This window comes from Pelobates fuscus, chromosome 11, assembly GCF_036172605.1.
Source record: "Pelobates fuscus isolate aPelFus1 chromosome 11, aPelFus1.pri, whole genome shotgun sequence".
NCBI classification, from domain to species: Eukaryota; Metazoa; Chordata; class Amphibia; order Anura; family Pelobatidae; genus Pelobates; species Pelobates fuscus.
This window is the reverse complement of record NC_086327.1, coordinates 22,469,333-22,487,158: the sequence shown is the minus strand read 5'-3', so window position 1 is coordinate 22,487,158 and position 17,826 is coordinate 22,469,333. Positions and strand designations below refer to the sequence as shown.

At 45.7% G+C, this 17,826-nt stretch overlaps 1 protein-coding gene across 1 annotated transcript in view; it reads left to right on the top strand.

Moving 5' to 3' along the window:
* The first annotated feature begins 12,084 nt into the window (after positions 1-12,084).
* LOC134577283 (guanylate-binding protein 1-like) overlaps positions 12,085-17,826 on the top strand; it is a 326,911-nt gene continuing 321,169 nt past the window's right edge. Inside the window, exon 1 of the mRNA XM_063435976.1 lies at positions 12,085-12,103. The gene's annotated coding sequence lies outside the window, so the exon portion shown is untranslated. The remainder of the gene's footprint in view (positions 12,104-17,826) is intronic.

Here is a 17,826-nt window from a genome sequence, read left to right as displayed (position 1 = left end):
ACTTTTTTATAACTTCACAAGGCCTAGCTTTTCACTTTTTTTTTTTTTTTTTTTTATTTGCCTCGCTCCCTTGCTCCCTTATTGAGCCCTGCGCATACGCCTATCTGTTAACCAGCCCTGTCTATGGACTCCCTCATGTATCCTCCTTGTACTAGCTGAAGATTCACTCTTGTTCTAGATTGACGTTTCCAGGGGAGGGGGGGGGGGGGGGAGAAGGTAGTAATATGCCCGCTCTCCCTACCGGTTGCTTACTGTTCTTTCCTTATTTGTGTAACCTCTCTTCGCCACCTTGATTCGTCTAGTCTGACACTTGCCTGATCTCATTCTTCCCCACTGGGTCCAGTTCCCTGGATTCCCCTTAGTCTCGTGGGGTCTCATACTCCTGGCCTGATAAATTCCTCGAGTCAGGCTGGTTCTATATATTTGTTAGTCTCTGTCCCTAATCTCCCATGACGCTTTTATACCTTCCCACCTGGTGTTAGCATCCTCAAACTTTCCTGCGTTACCCTGATTTCTCCTGGCCGTGAGTTCATATTGGAGGTTGGTGGAAATTTGTCTGGTTAGGGCCAGTTTTGACGGGGCCGTTTCTGTCTTCCATTCTCTGGCTATGAGCGTCAGTGTCGCTATTAGCGTGTGGAAGACCAGAATTGCATCGTCTCCCCTGACTTTGTCTATGTTCATGAATAGTAAACACATTTCTGGTGTGATCCTGAAGTTGCCCTCTATTATTAAGCTTAGTATGTCTTCTACCATCTCCCAATAAGGTCGGAGTACCCCACAAGACCACCATATATGGTACATAGTACCGTCTGCCTCACCGCACCTCCAGCACTTGGTTGATGTTCCCGGATATATTCTCGCCAGTCTCACTGGTACCATGTACCACCTGTAATATATCTTACGCATTAGCTCTAGGTGTGACGTGCATGTAGTCTTTCCCTTATGGGCCATGGTCGCGCGTTCCCACTGGGTTGCATCAAAATGCTTCCCAATGTCCGCCTGCCAGGCATCACTGAATCTGTCAAGGTGTACAGGGTCCCCTACATTAAGGAGTGTATAGCATAGGGAGATCAAGCCCTTTCTCTGCTTTGATTTCAAACAGGTCCTCTCAAACTCTGTGAGTGTAGTCTCCCCCTCTCTTGTGGACGTTTGGGTCCCTAGCATGGATTTTATCTGGAGGTATGGGAATATCAATTTAGGGACCAAATTGAATTTTCCCTGGATGGTAGGGAATGGTAGTATCTTTTGTACTTCTAATATATCTCTTACATGCGTGCAGCCTCTGTTAGTCCACTCTCTATGGTCAAATGTGTTATTAGCTACTTGTAGGCATGATAAGGGCGTTGCCGGTGACCACGGTGACATAGATAGCAGTGATTTGTGTGTTTTGTCCCATGTCGTCACCAGTGTTTTCGTGGTTGGTAAGATGTTAGGTTGGTTGGGTCGCAGCGGTTTGGGTACCCACAACAGTCTGCGGAGGTCTGTCCCCTGGAGCCAGTGGTCTTCTATCTCCAGCCATTGTGGAGTGTGTGATGTGGATTGTATCCCTAACACTGGGGCCAGTAATGTCGCCTGGTAATAGAGTTTGATGTTCGGTAGAGCTAGACCCCCTTGGTGAATGGGTCGATACAGGTATTTAGCAGCTATTCTCACTCTTTTGTGCGCCCACACGAATTTGGTGAGCATCGACTGTGTTTTGTTTAGGAATGAGGTTGGTAGGTCTATTTGCAGTGTTCGAAATAAGTATTGTAGTTTAGGGAGGATGGACATTTTAAATGCTGCCATCCGGCCCAGCCAGGAGAGATATTTACCTCCCCATAAGGACAGACTGGCCTCCACCTCTTTTTGTAGGGCTTCATAATTGGCCTTGAATAGTCCACCTATTGTCTTTGTTAACTTAATTCCCAGGAAGGAGACGCAGTCCACCCTCCAGTCCATCACAAACTTCTCCCGCAACACCTGTAATACGTCGTGAGGTATCCCAATTCCCATGGCCTGGGTTTTAGTCACGTTCAATTTGTAATATGAGCTGTCCCCGTATTCCTTTATTGCCATCAGTAGGTGCGGCATTGAGATCAGTGGTTGCGTCAGGGTCAGGAGCACGTCGTCAGCAAAGAGATTTGCTTTGTATTCCCTGTCCCCAATGCGTACCCCGTGTATGGAGTCATGTTGCCTAATCCTTGATGCCAGCGGCTCTAGGGCCAGAACGTACAGCAACGGGGACAGGGGACATCCCTGTCTCGTGCCATTGGAGATACTAAATGGGTTCGATAGGAATCCCGCGTTAAGTACCTGGGCTGTCGGGGCACTGTACAGCGCTTTGACCACTGCTCTAAATTCTCCCGGTATTCCAAATTTTGTCATGACTGCCTCTAGGAATTTCCAGTGCAAGCGGTCGAATGCCTTTTCGGCGTCTAGGGAGATGACCACCCCACCCTCTTTATGTATTCTGGGTAAGCTATGCAGTATATTCAGCACTTTGCGCGTGTTATCCGCTCCCTGTCTCCCTGCCACAAACCCCACTTGATCCGAGTGGATCAAGTGTGGGAGAAGAGTGCCTAGTCTCAGCGCGAATAGCTTGGCGAAAATTTTCGCGTCTGTGTTGAGCAGGGATATAGGTCTAAAATTTTGCGGGATGGTGGGTGGCTTCCCTGGCTTCTGTAACGTTATGATGTGGGCCAGTAGCGTATCCTGTGGTAGCTTTTGCGCGGCTGTCGCCTCCGTGAATGTGTGCACCAGGTGTGGTGTCAGTATATGGTGGAATTGTTTGTAGTAGGTGTTATCTAGCCCGTCCGGGCCTGGGGCTTTGCCTTTCGGCAGTTTTCTTATTATGGTGTGGATTTCTTCCTCGGTGATGGGTCTAATGAGATCAGTCGCCTGTTGGGTCGTGAGTTTTGGGAGGTCCATTGTGTCTAGGTACTCATTTATGTGTTCCGTCGTGGGCTGAAATGTGGTATCATGTTTACGTATGTTGTATAAGTCGGCATAGTAGTCGGCAAATTCATTGCATATGTCTGTAGGTATCATTTTCTTCTCTCCCGTACGGGAGATAAGAAAAGCAATTTTTTGGTTTTCCCTACGTTCTTGCAGTCTCCTAGCTAGCAGTCTGCCGGCCTTGTTCCCTTGCGTGTACAGATTCATTTTCAGCCTCTGGAGCATATAGCCTGTCTGTTCTATTGCCTTTTGGTGTAGCTGGTTTGTAATGGTGGCGATTTGTACTTTGAGCTCCGCAGAGGGGGAGATTTGATTCTGTGTGTTTAATTGGTACAGTTCTCTCTTCCAATGTGTGATCTGGGCTGAGGATGTCCTGCGTAAGTATGACGCCCTCCTAATAAAGATTCCCCTGACTACGGATTTGTGTGCCGCCCATAATGTGCTCTGGGATATGTCTGGGGTAGCATTCTCCGTAAAATAATTAGTCAACGCTGTCTCTACCTCTTTCCTAAATGTCGGGTCAGTCAGTAAGGAGGCATTCAGCCTCCACGGGCTGCGGTGCTTATAGTCAAATTGATCCTTTACTGATAGCGTGACTGGTGCGTGGTCTGACCAGGTAATCTGTCCAATGTCACAGTCCGTGATTTGGTTAATTCCCTGTCCATGAATGAGAAATCCGTCTATCCTCGAGTACGTGTTATGTACTCGGGAGAAGTGTGTATACGCCCGTTCCGAGGTGTGGTACAGTCGCCAGGTATCATAGTAGTGGTGCAGTGAGAGGAGTTTCTGTAGCTTTTTACACTGTCTGTGGAGTATTTTATACCTTGGACTGTGTCGTGAGGTGTTAGTGTCTAATTTCGGGTCCCAAACGTGATTGAAGTCTCCACAGATAATTGACACCCCTTCTTGTATCGAGTCTAGCTTCTGTAGTATGTGTCGTAGGAACGTGCCTTGTAATGTGTTAGGGGAGTATAAATTGGTGATTGTATAGGTCGTATTGTTAATGACGCATTTCAGTATTATATACCTCCCATTGGTGTCCACCTCTGCGGAGAGCATGGTAAATGCTACCTGCTTAGAGATCAGTATAGACGTCCCTTTGGATTTTGTGGGGGACGTTGCGTGGTATTGGTGCGGGAAGTCAGAAATTGTCGGTGGGATGTAATTGTCCGTCCTGTAATGAGTCTCTTGGAGACAGATAACGTCCGCATCTGTGCTCCTGAGTTCTCTATACAGCTGGTGTCTCTTAACCGGTAGGTTTAACCCTCTTACATTTAGAGAAAATATTTTCATGGGGGTTTATACCCAGTGGATTTGGTAAGGGTCGTAGTGGGTGTTAAGAACCATTGTGGGGGGTTCGCTCGTCCCAGCAGCTTCAAGTCGAGCGACCTTCCCCTAGTTGAGGGCAGTATTTGGGCATATCTCCCTCTCTGGGTTAGACCGGGGTGGGGTGGGGGACACAATGATAACCGGGAAAACATATAATACAAATACAAGTACAAATACAAGATGCTCTGGTGTGCCATTTTCGGCTTAGGTACTCCTGGTACCTGTGGGGGCAGAAGTGTTCACTTCCTCCCTGTGGGGTGCCGTCTCCACGTCTACCCACTATTTAGTTTGTCAAGTGTTCTGTTTGGTTTGGCGCATAGCCGGGCAGTAGTGCCCTTTGTAGGGTGTAAGTAGGAATTGCATAATACATGTATAGTCGAAGTTGGTGTTAAATATATAGGGGGGTATGTGTATTTTTTTTTTTTTTTTTTTTTTGCGTGTTTTAAAATGCCCTTAGAGGCCTACCTTGTAACTCTGTGGCATAACCTTTAACAATGCTACTTAACAATTAACAATTATTCGATTATACGATACCCTCGGCAGATTCCATGGTCTAATTGTCAGGACCAGTCTCTTAAGATACCCTTATGATCTCTCGCAGATCTGTTGTAGTCGCCGCATTGCTTTTTATGTCAGTCTCTTGGACTTTCTCCAGTCCTTGGAGGCATTGTGCTGTCGCTGTGGGCTTCGTTGTCGATTTGGTTCGGATAATCCCCATCTTTGTAGTTGTAGGGCTCCTTCTTCTGGCGTGGTGATAGCTGACACTTTTCCTCCTCTGGACACCAATAGTTTCACCGGGTATCCCCAGCGGTATGGCAGCTTGTGGAGCCGGAGCTGTTCTGTGATTTCTTTAAATTCTCTCCTTCTTCTCAGCGTGAATGTTGATATGTCCGCAAACACCAACAGCCCACTGTACGGGTCTGGAAGCGACTTCTTTGCGCGACTTGCCTGTAGTACTATGTCTTTCACGTGGTAGTAGTGCATTCTGATGAGAATATCTCGAGGGGTGTCTTGGGGTAGAAAGCTGGGCTTGGCAGTTCGATGGTACCTGTCCATGAGCAGCAGGTCTATTGGCACGTCTGGCGCCAGCGTTTTCAGCAGGCTTGTCAAGTAGGCCGCAAGGTCTGTGGGTCCCACTTCCTCACTCACCCCACGAATCCGCAGGTTATTGCGGCGTGCTCTGTCCTCAATGTCTGCTAGTTTAGTCTCATATTGCAGCATTCTATTGTGCAGCCCTGCCATCTCCTCCTCCATTCCCCTATGTGCCTCATTCAGCTCTGCCACTTTAAGTTCAGTCCCAGCAGTTCTCACCTCCAGTTCTTTTAAGTCCTTGTGTAGTTCCCCAATTGCGGATTTGAAGCGGTTTTCCAGCCTTGCAGACATCTGTTCCAGCATTGCCCGCATCATCTCTTGTGTGAGAGGGGCATCCGCCTCCATTACAGCATGCTGCTGTTCTCCAGCCTCCTCGGCGCCATCTTGGGCTTCCCCCTGCAGCGTGGCCTGTCTCCCTTGGTGTGTACGGGAGGTAAAGAAGGTACTCCGGTCGGCTTTTTCCGCCTTGCCCTTCCCCTTAGCTTGTGACATGATCGTTGGGGTATATGGGGCCCCGTTTTTCAGTGGCTATTTGCCAAATTTCTCCTTTGTGGGTGCCGTCGGAGCGGAGCGCTCAGCACATGCGTCCGCTCAGTACCGCCGCCAGGCCACGCCCCCTTTCCACATATATCTTGGCGTACAGTTTGGCATCTGCGTTAAGCAGGGAGATTGGCCTGAAGTTGGGGCATGTTGTCTGTGGTTTTCCGGGCTTAGGTAGGGTGATGATATGTGCCGCTAGGAATTCTGTTGGCAGCTTCCCTTGGTGGGTAGCGAGATTGAAGGCTCGCGTCATGTATGGGCTCAGTATGTTTTTAAAAGTAGCGCAATAAAGATTGGTGAGGCCGTCAGGGCCTTCCCTTCAGGCATGAATTCTATAAGTTGTGTTAACTCCTGAGTTGTGATGGGATTTGTAAGGTGTATGATATGGTTGTGGCGAAAATTACCTTGCTACTGGTTTTTGGAGGGGCCTGTTTGCCAGCCTCCTGCCCAAAGACTATGGGCCCTGCAAAAAGACATGTTAAAAAGTGACTTCCATGGGAAAATGTGCCTCTTCCCTTCCCCCTTTTTCCTGTCCTATTGTTTCCCTAGCAGCAGTGGCGTACATACCAGGGTCGCAGGGGTCGCGGCTGCGACCGGGCCCGGCCCACCAGGGGGCCCGGCCGCCCCTGCGACCCTGTATGTACCCACTGGGCCAGCCTCTTCTCCTGGGGGCCCCAGGAGCCGGCCACCTCAGGGCCCCCCGAGGCTGGCCCTGCTTACACCTGGCGGGCAGTCAGGCTGGCCGGTGCGCGAGGGAGCACTCTCCCCTGAGTGCTTCCTCTTCAGCTCCCTCGCGCACCGCACTGATACCGGAGCCGGAAGATGACGTCATCTTCCGGCGCCGGTATCAGTACGCGGCGCGTGAGGGAGCTGAAGAGGAAGCACTCAGGGGAGAGTGCTCCCTCGCGCACCGGCCAGCCTGACTGCCCGCCTAGGAGCCCAGCAGCACCACTGGACCCCAGGGAATCCCCTCAGCACTCCAAAAGGTAGGGAGGCTGGGGGGGGTTAAATTAAAAAAAAAAAAAACATGTGTAAGTGTGTGTGAGTGTTAGTGTGTGTGAGTGTTAGTGTGTGTGAGTGTGTGTGTGTGAGTGAGTGTGTGTGAGTGTGTGTGTGTGTTAGTGTGTGTGTGTTAGTGTGTGTGAATGTGTGTGAGTGAGTGTTAATGTGTGTGAGTGTTAGTGTTGGTGTTTGTGTTAGAGTGTGTGTGTCTGCTAGTGAGTGTCAGTGAGTGTGTTACTGTGTGTGTGTCTGTTACTGAGTGTGTTTGTGTGTGTGTGTGTGTGTGTGTTAGTGAGTCTGTTTGATGTCTGTTAGTGAGTGTGTGTTTGTCAGTGAGAGTGTATGTTTTGTAAGTGAGTGTGTATGTATGTCTGCCGCTGAGTGTGTCTCTGTCAGTAAATGTGTGTGTCTGTTAGCTAGTGTGTATGCATTTGTTCGTGAGAGTGTGTGTGTGTGTCTTCAGCACTTACCTTTCTCCAGCGCCGGACTCCCATGGCGCTGGGGATCTCTCCGCCTCTCAGCTCCAAATGCGCATTCACGGCAAGGGCCGCGCACGCATTCAAACCGCCCATAGGAAAGCATTACTCAATGCTTTCCTATGGACGTTCAGTGTCTTAAAATGGCGGAAGCGCCTCTAGCGGCTGTCAGTGAGACAGCCACTAGAGGCTGGATTAACCCTCAGTGAAACATAACAGTTTCTCTGAAACTGCTATGCTTTCAGCTGCAGGGTTAAAACTAGAGGGACCTGACACCCAGACCACTTCATTGAGCTGATGTGATCTGGGTGTCTGTAGTGGTCCTTTAAGTGTGTGTGCATCTGCATGCACTGGCGTACATACCGCGGTCGCAGCCCTGCAACCAGGTGCCAGCCGCCATGTGTTGCTGCCCCGGCCCGCGCAGAGTAAGCGCGAGGGGGGGGCCCACGGATCAATTTTCGCACCGGGGCCCCATGGGTCATGTGTACGCCACTGCCTAGCAGGGCGTTGTCCCAGGGACACTGCCAGACCAGTTTAAACTTTTCCTATTCCCCACTTTCTTTGCATCCTTCTTGTCGTCTGTCATGGGCATGAAGGGGTGCTGCCCAGAGACAGCACTATCCCTTTAAATGTAGGAACCAATTTAGCAAAGAATAAATGCAAAAGACACAATGAATAGTGCAAATAAAGAAATATATATTAAAGAGAATCAAAGTACAAAAAGATAACAAAACAACATAATAAATATATACAAAGTCACAGAACAAAATGTATAGAACGATATAGGATAAGCATGAATAGTGCTGGCAGTGAATACTTAAATAGTCCTTTGGTATGAAGGCAGGATTGTGCAGGCACCACTAGTAATAGGTAGGACACAGATCCAAAGATCACAAGGCAGATATACCAGGAAGCAAGACCAAAGGCAAAATAAATGAACCAGGCTGCAGGGTCAGGATCACTGGAAATAAAGCAGAGATCACGGAACCAGGACACAGGATCGGAGGGCACAGCAACAAAGGACCAGGAGGACACAGGATGAAGACCAGGAGAACACAGGAACAAAGAACAGTATGCAGGATCAAGGAGCCAGGAGGCAGGAGCCAGAATCACGGGAAACCAGGAAACAGGGAAACAGGAGACAAGAAACAATGATCTGGCAAGGAGTGAGGGGAGAACCCAAACTAAATAGGTGCTAAACAAGGACCAGGTGAAGTACTAAATGAAAAGAAATGAGGAACAGTGCCAAACAGAAACAGTGGTGAGTATGAGTACTGCACAAGGGCAAATCAGCTAAGGAGTGGCGTGACATCGTCTTTGTTCATGTCAATTAATTCTTCTAAGGTCAAGAGAGAATATTTCCAAAAACACCCCTTCCAAATTCTTTTTTTACATCTTCCATTTGAAATAGACAGCCAGAACCCCCTAAAAGGATACATGAGCACTCTGTCTGGCTGCACCAGGAATGCAACCAGACAGTTCTGTTAGCTCATTACCCACCTCAGAAGTGACCCATGCACCGGACGCTGCCACCGCGTCACCATCAACACTCCCTTCAATCTCCTGAACTACAGAAGCATTGCCCCCAACATTGTGACTCTGTGTGTGACACCCAAACTTGCCCAAAGCTTGGCCCATTTCCTGTCATTGTACCCCAAGGATTTAGAAAAGATTTTGAACCTTCTAAGAAATTCCCACTATGTAACTCACCACCCGAATCCCCAGTTGACGAAAACTGCTGGGCTGCTGCTTATTGTCTTCCAGTTCCAGAAACTACTACTGACACTATCCCTCCCTTAGTTGGGCTAAGTAATCTGCCATCACATTCCCAAGTACGACCCCTGCAGCCCACCGGCCCGAGTTGGGGATCTGGTTTCCCAGGAAAGTAACTAGGGGAAAGGTGAGAAGGGACTCAACATTTCTAAGGGTAAAGCTTAATAATTAAATACAATTGTGAGTTTAAACCCTTGCTAGGTCCCACTAGTTTTGGAGTGTATTATTTAGTCATACCTTAGAAAGTTTTTTTTTTTTCTTGCTTGCTGCATTTATAATTGGGAAGGATATCATTTATTTTATTGTGTAACTTGTTTTATTCTATAATTGCCTATTTATTGGGCATTTGTACATTTTTATGATTGGAGAAACAACATCTTATGTTATTTGTATTTGTATTGTTTTTTTTAAAACACTTTGTTTTCTGTGCGCATTCTGTGTGGTTATACAGAGGTGGTATTGTTGCTGCAATTTTGAGTGTTGGATTTGTACTATCAAGTACGTTTTATTTTTGTTTCTTTTTATTGTAAATGCATTTTTATTGAGGAAGCTGTTTAATAATGTTCAGTGAAAGCAATCTGGGTCACACAGGACCGAAAGTCAGGCGCCGATATATGGAGACGCACATGTCTCTTGTGGTATCAAAGAGAAGCAGTCAGATGCATGTATACATACACTAATTTTTACAAGAAAGAAAAAGTGCAACCATAATCCCTATTCTGGGCAATGGGAACGTGTAACCTTATTCCTAAGTAATGCACTGTCATGTGATTTCTCTCCTATGTAGTGTGCCTATGTTCCAATTATAGTGTTCCCAACGTGCGGTTTTGTTTGTAAATAAAGGTTGTTGCTTTTTTTTGTTTGTTTTTTGTATTGACATTCAGCTACAGGAATAATCCAAGAATGCAGGACACGCAGATCCCTAATTAGTAGAGTTGTCATTCCTTTCCTTCCTCCTTTTTTGTTTTTGTATCCTTTCCTTTCCCTCCCTTCCCTTTTTCTTTCTTCTTCCCATTTCTTTCCTTTCACCTGTCCTCATTTTTTCCTTGAATCTTTTGTTTTGTTTGCAATGTAGCCATGTTATGCTATGTTGTATGTAACCAATGTACTCTTAAATGTGCCAAGCTGAGACAGTGCATCAAAGTCACCCCATAGAAAATGTTTAAAATCATAAATAAAACTAGAAAAAAGAAAGGTCAGAACAGTAAGGTTCGTCTTCTGGGCCGCGGGTTGGTGTATGTCTTTATGATCCACCGGAGACAAGGTGAAGTTATATAGGCTGCTTGAACTTGTACGCCTCTCTTAATCACAGTGATAATCATTAAGCCATTAACTGGTATTAGTATTCCCCAGTGCCCTCCCCACCTGGCACGATGTGAACCCGCTCCAGTATTGGGTGCACCTCCCCGTGTGGTCCATACACGATGTAACGGAACTCCTCGTACTCCGACCGAGTACCTTCCGTTGATGGACGCTTCCTAGCTTGCGCCGAGGAACACAACCACTGCAGACTCCACAACCGCCGTAGCTTAACTGGAGTCTCGCCGTCTTTTGTCCACCCTGGATCAGCTTCTGTCCTCCAGGACTGTGTGAGGAAGACATCTCCTCCAGGAGAGTATATCAGAAACAAGCTCTTAAAAGAGCTAAGTGATTAAAGCTCAAGGGAGTATGCAGAGCATAGCAATCGCCAGTGTGAATATAGCTGTCCCCTCCAATCACAAGACAAGACTACGTGTTGAGGGTTAAGAAGAGTTCCAAAAAAATGTTTCCTGAGGGTATTACACATGGACAGGCAGCAAGCAGCCTGTCTGGATAGAGCTTTGACCCCCTATACTGTCTGGACCGGAGACTCAGGACCTCCCTCCCCACCCGCACTCCCCTCTGGTGTACCTTCCCTCTCTCTCCCCTGGAGTCCTGTCCGATGTCCATAGGTCAGCAGTCTCTGGAAGTCAGCTTGGTAAATGACCATCCCTATGTCCATATAAGTCTGAGAGCGGTCCCAAGCTGCATACATCAGTTTCTCCAATAGGCGGAGGTCCTCCATCTTATTAAAGCACACTGTCAAGGGAAGGGGTATGTTTTTTTTTACAGTACAGAGGCAGCACTTGTTTCGCAGGATTAAATATTCTTACCATCAGGGATTTCTTGTATGCCGTTGTTGACATGGTAGTGTGGTGTAAGAGGTAGGGGGCCGGTTGGAAAGGGGGCAGTTTGTCTGAGAATTTGTTTAAGATTTCGCCTATTGCCTGCCAAAAAAGCTGTTACCCTAGGGCATTCCCACCAAATGTGCAAGAACATTCCAGTGGTGGCCCCACAGCACCAACAATCGTCTCCCGGAGCTGGGTTCAAATACCTTAGAGCCTGTGGGATCCTATACCATAAAGACAAAACCTTTTAGGCTGTCTCCAGAGTTTTAATGGCTAGTACACAGTGATCATGGAGCGTTCCTTTGGCAAGATGGTCGGGGAGGCAGCTCTGGTGCCATCAGAGGCCTCTTCCGACAGAGGCTGTGAGGCCAATTCCAGCACGGTGCAGAAATATTGACGCAAAGAGGGGGTAAGAGACCCCTTTTTGGGATCCATGGTCTTCTGGGAGCCCAGAGCTCGGTGAGCCTTCTCCATTTTCAGAATATCTAGTGGTATATTTGCAGATTTACACAAGGTGGTGGAGGAGAAAAAGATTAAGCGGTCATCTTTGTACGCTTTTAAACTCCCAGTACAGTTTTATTATATGTGTATGTGCTAGCTATACATTCTTGATTCAAATAAATATAATTCTAATATTATTTTAAACAAAAAAATGATTGGTAATGAAGTAGTTAAATCTTAATTTCGTTTTTCTGTAAACAGCAAACCATTTTTACTTTCACTTTCGCTCTCAGCGATCTCTATAAAAGAGGAGATGATCTAAGGCAGCTGCAAAGAGAGGAAGACTGCTGTACTTGTGAATCCAGAAAGGTAAATTATATGTAGAGTTTGAGCAGAAAATGTTTGTGCTAAATGTACTTGTACTGAATTTACTAGCATTTTCTTTTTTTTATTCTCTTTGGTAAAACAGTGTATATGTGATTAATCCCTTAAAGCGGCACTGTCAACCTCCCTCCAAAATGAGTATTTCATAAAGATATAATCTTTATCAAAAATACTCAGATTGACTGTGTTGGTATTTCCCAAGATGATGACCGATCCACTTTTGACAACGTTTGGATGTTCCTTGCCATTCTAAAAATAGTGAGCGTTAATGAAGTTAAGACAGCATGGAATGTCCTGTAATTCTGGTGTGAGCAGAGTTAAATCAGACTGACAGTGGAGCTGTATGCAGAGCTCAGAGTGAGGTATATATGGTGCCCTATAACTTTGGTGCAGAACACCATGTATTTTCTAGCATGGAATAATTTTTCTAAGCACCTAATTTTCACTTTCTTTTTCCTACCTCTGACTATTTAGCTAGCCTAACAGGGAGAGGCTTTTTCTCATTCTTACTCGGTTTTATCTTTCAGCCAGTTTCTTATAAGTGCTGATTACATAAATCACCATAACAAGTTTTAACTACTTGATTTTTGCCCAACAGGCATTTGTCTTACTAGGGAAGCCTCAAATCATGTTCACTTAACTCAGGGGTCCTTAAACTCCGGCCCTCCAGATGTTGCTGAACTACAACTCCCATGATTCTCTGGCTATCTATGTAATTCAAAGAGTCATGGGAGTTGTAGTTCAGCAACAGCTGGAGGACCACAGTTTGAGGACCCCTGACTTAACTGAAGTGAACATACCTGATAAGGAACTGATAATCTCCCTTTACCTAGCCAACGATTAACTCTTTAGATGCCCTTTAGTTTGGCCATCCTAAATAAAGCCTTTATTATAGGGTTACCTTCAGTTATTTTTTAGACAGAGGAAAGCTATTTAGCTTTAGTAATTATCCTGACTCTTTCTCTATCATTATTTTTATTTCTGGTTTCAAGATAGACTTTACAATTGTGTATAAGCTTTTCATTACTATCCAGACATTATCCACATGTTTAAACAGTCACTTTGTTCTGTTTACAAAATTGCCACACAAAAGTATATATTTACATAACATAGACATCACAGATTATTTACCTAAGGGTATTATGACATTCAATCCCTTAACCCCTTAAGGACGGAGGTAACTGTACAAGTTCTGATTCAAAACAAAACAAAAAGTGGTTCCCAAACTTTTTAGGATCAAAGCGTCCTTAATATTTTAGTATTTTTTCCAAAGCACCCCAAGTCAAAATTTCTGGGTTGTATATCTGTACAGCACTGTGGCATGTAAGCTCATTGAGCAGGACCCTCAACCCCTCGGTTCCTGTGTGTCCAACTTGTCTGGTTACAACTACATGTTTGTTCGTCCACCCATTGTAAAGCGCTACGGAATTTGTTGGCCCTATATACATAATAACATATTAATAATAATTATAATAATATAGGGGTGTATTTCTATGTAATATTTTCGTTTGAATGTAGGCAGGGATGGACTGACAGCTTTCTGGGCCCCCGGACAAAATTAGATCCAGGGCCCTTCGAATACAAAATATTAAAGGAGCACTATAGTGCCAGGAAAACAAACTTGTTTTCCTGGCACTATAGGATAATTAGGTCCCCCCCACCCTCTGGGCTGAAGGGTCGTGCACACATTCAAACCGCCTATAGGAAAGCATTACTCAATGCTTTCCTATGGACGTCCAGCGAGAATCGCCTCTGGCGGCTGTCAGTGAGACAGCCACTAGAGGCTGGATTAACCCTCAGTGAAACATAGCAGTTTCTCTGAAACAGCTATGTTTTCAGCTGCAGGGTTAAAACTTCACCCTCAGGGTCCCCCTCAGGGGTCAAGTCCTGGAGAAAAAAGTGTGGGAACTCACCCATGATTCTCACCCCCACCCTTAAAAAAAAATTACACTCCTATGCATATAGTGCAGTGCAGGGTGTGTATAATGAATGTAGTGTGTTTGTAGTGAGTGCAGAGTGTGTATAATGAATGTAGTGTGTTTGTAGTGAGTGCAGAGTGTGTATAATGAATGCAGTGTGTTTGTAGTGAGTGCAGAGTGTGTATAATGAATGTAGTGTGTATAATAAATGTAGTGTGTTTGTAGTGAGTGCAGTGTGCGTATAATGAATGTAGTGTGTTTGTAGTAAGTGCAGAGTGTGTATAGTGAATGTAGTGCGTGCAGAGTGTGTATAATGAATGCAGTGTGTTTGTAGTGAGTGCAGAGTGTGTATAATGAATGTAGTGTATTTGTAGTGAGTGCAGAGTGTGTATAATGAATGTAGTGTGTTTGTAGCGAGTGCAGTGTGTATAATGAATGTAGTGTGTATAATGGATGTAGTGTGTTTGTAGTGGGTGCAGAGTGTGTATAATGAATGCAGTGTGTTTGTAGTGAGCGCAGTGTTTGTATAATGAATACAGTGTATAGTGAATGTAGTGTGTAGTTAATGAAGTGTGTATAGTGAATGTAGTGTGTTTGTAGTGAATGCAAAGTGTGTATAATGAATGTAGTGTGTTTGTAATGAGTGCAGAGTGTGTATAATGAATGTAGTGTGTTTGTAGTGGGTGCCGAGTGTGTATAATGAATGCAGTGTGTTTGTAGTGAGCACAGTGTTTGTATAATGAATGCAGTGTGTTTGTAGTGAGTGCAGTGTGTGTATAATAATGCAGTGTGTTTGTAGTGAGTGCAGAGTGTGTATAATGAATGTAGTGTGTTTGTAGTCAGTGCAGAGTGTGCATAATGAATGTAGTTTGTAGTGAGTGCAGAGTGTGAATAATGAATGCAGTGTGTTTGTAGTGAGTGCAGTGTGTGTATAATGAATGCAGTGTGTTTGTAGTGAGCGCAGTGTTTGTATAATGAATGCAGTGTATAGTGAATGTAGTGTGTAGTTAATGAAGTGTGTATAGTGAATGTAGTGTGTTTGTAGTGAGTGCAAAGTGTGTATAATGAATGCAGTGTGTGTAGTGAATGTAATGTGTTTGTAGTGAGTGCAGAGTATGTATAATGAATGCAGAGTGTGTATAGTGAATGTAGTGTGTTTGTAATGAGTGCAGAGTGTGTATAATGCATGTAGTGTGTTTGTAGTGGGTGCAGAGTGTGTATAATGAATGCAGTGTGTTTGTAGTGAGCGCAGTGTTTGTATAATGAATGCAGTGTGTTTGTAGTAAGCGCAGTGTTTGTATAATGAATGCAGTGTGTGTGTAGTGAGTGCAGAGTGTGTATAATGAATGTAGTGTGTTTGTAGTGAGTGCAGAGTGTGTTTTATGAATGTAGTGTGTAGTGAGTGCAGAGTGTGTATAATGAATGCAGTGTGTTTGTAGTGAGTGCAGTGTGTGTATAATAATGCAGTGTGTTTGTAGTGAGTGCAGAGTGTGTATAATGAATGTAGTGTGTTTTTGGTCAGTGCAGAGTGTGCATAATGAATGTAGTTTGTAGTGAGTGCAGAGTGTGTATAATGAATGCAGTGTGTTTGTAGTGAGTGCAGTGTGTATAATGTATGCAGTGTATAGTGAATGTAGTGTGTAGTTAATGAAGTGTGTATAGTGAATGTAGTGTGTTTGTAGTGAGTGCAAAGTGTGTATAATGAATGCAGTGTGTGTAGTGAATGTAATGTGTTTGTAGTGAGTGCAGAGTATGTATAATGAATGCAGAGTGTGTATAGTGAATGTAGTGTGTTTGTAATGAGTGCAGAGTGTGTATAATGAATGTAGAGTGTTTGTAGTAAGTGCAGATTGTGTATAATGAATGCAGTGTGTGTGTGCTGGATGAAGTGTGTGTTTGTGTGTGTGTGTGTGTTGGATGGTGTGTGTGTGTGTGTGCTGGATGATGTGTGTGTGTGTGTGTGTGTGTGTGTTGGATTATGTGTGTGTGTTGGATGATGTGTGTGTATGTGTGCTGGATGGTGTGTGTGTGTGTGTTGGATGGTGTGTGTGTGTATGTGTGCTGGATGATGTGTGTGTGTGTGTGCTGGATGATGTGTGTGTGTGTGTGTGTGCTGGATGATGTGCGTGTGTGTGTGCTGGATGATGGGTGGGAGAAGCATTTTTTGTTTTAAACTTTATGTGTTTATTATTTGTTTTTATTCCCCCCCTCCCTGCTTCTTACCTTGTCAGGGAGGGGGGAGATCGCCTGGTGGTCCGGTGGAGGGAGGCAGCCGCTGCACACAGGGCCCATCACACGCTGTGTTCCCTCTCCAGCTCTAACTCTCGCGAGACTTGCCTGTGCGGAGCGGGTCTCGCGAGAGTTGGAACCGGAGAGGGAACACAGCGTGTGATGGCCCCTGTGTGCAGGTAGCAGGGCAGGTCCTGCAGGATCACTAGCAGGAACGGCGTTCCTGCTTTGGAAAAAGTGCAGGAACGCCGTTCCCATGCGTTCCTGCAGGACTCGAGCCCTGGTCCCCCTCCCGTGGCGCTGAAGGGGTTAAAACCTCTCCTTCCCCGCCGATGTCAGCTCCCGAGTGGAGCGGAAAGCGCATGCACGTCAAGTGCCTTGCGCGCATTCAAACAGTCCCTAGGAAAGCACTCCAGCATCGTCAGGAAGACAGCCACTAGAGGCTGGATTAACCCCTAATGTAAACATAGCTGTTTCTCTGAAGGGTTAAAGCCTGGGGACAGAGCTGAAGTGGTCTGGGTGACTATAGTGTCCCTTTAATAGTGATATCTACTAATTTTAAGTGTAGGTGGCCAAAAAAGAGGCAAAAGCCACCATGGTCTCGAAAGAGTAATTATCATAAAAACTTGAAACTCCCTGCCCAATACTTGTAACTCAGACAAAGCCCTGTTGTAGGCTGTTTTGGTGTTGGTAAACAGAGCGTTTCATGAGAGTGACCGTGTGTGGGTCAATAATCTTGTTAATCCATAGCTAACTCTGGAAGAGTCAGTATTCTGGATGTTAGCTAGTTGGTGAAGAGGTGCACCTTGTAGGGATAGATCTCGAAAAGGGCTGAAGTTTCCCTGAACCTCTTGATGCCACACGTCCCTGAACCAGTGATTACCAAAAATCACAGCAAACCCAGTGTGGGCTGCTGCATCAGTCCAAATAACAGGATAGTGCTTGGTCAGTGGGGGAATGTACATAGAGATGCCATTCCACTCTGCTAGGAAGTACTTCCACATAATTAAATCGGCTACGGCTGGCGGGTTAAGGACAATGGTGCCATCATCAGGCCAGGTAGGAGGCAGAGTAGCCTGAAGATGAAGGATCTCCCTTGTAGAATGATACGCATCGCAAAATTGAGGTATCACAGTAGAGACTGGACCTTTCTGGAAGAACTGGTCCAATCCTAGTCTAATGCGTACCAATTTTACATCGGGGAGGCATGCCTGCATGGACACTGAGTCGAGTGAGTCACCCAGGAATACCAACTGTCAGGGGACAAAGGGACACCTAGTGCAGAAAACAGTGCAGTGGTGCTAATGATACTACGTGGAGTGAGGGATCCTGCCTCGACCAGTAAAAAATCGTCTAAATAGTGTATGACCATGGGGCATCTGATTGTATTCAGGAGCAGTTAACTATGTGTTTCTGCAAATATATCAAACAGCTTTGGGCTGCTCCTGGACCCGAAAAGTGAGCCTGGTGGCGAAGTAATAATTATCCCTCCATTTGATGCCGTGGATGTGCCAGAGAGACGGATGGAACGGTAGTAATTTGAACGCGCTAGTTATGTCC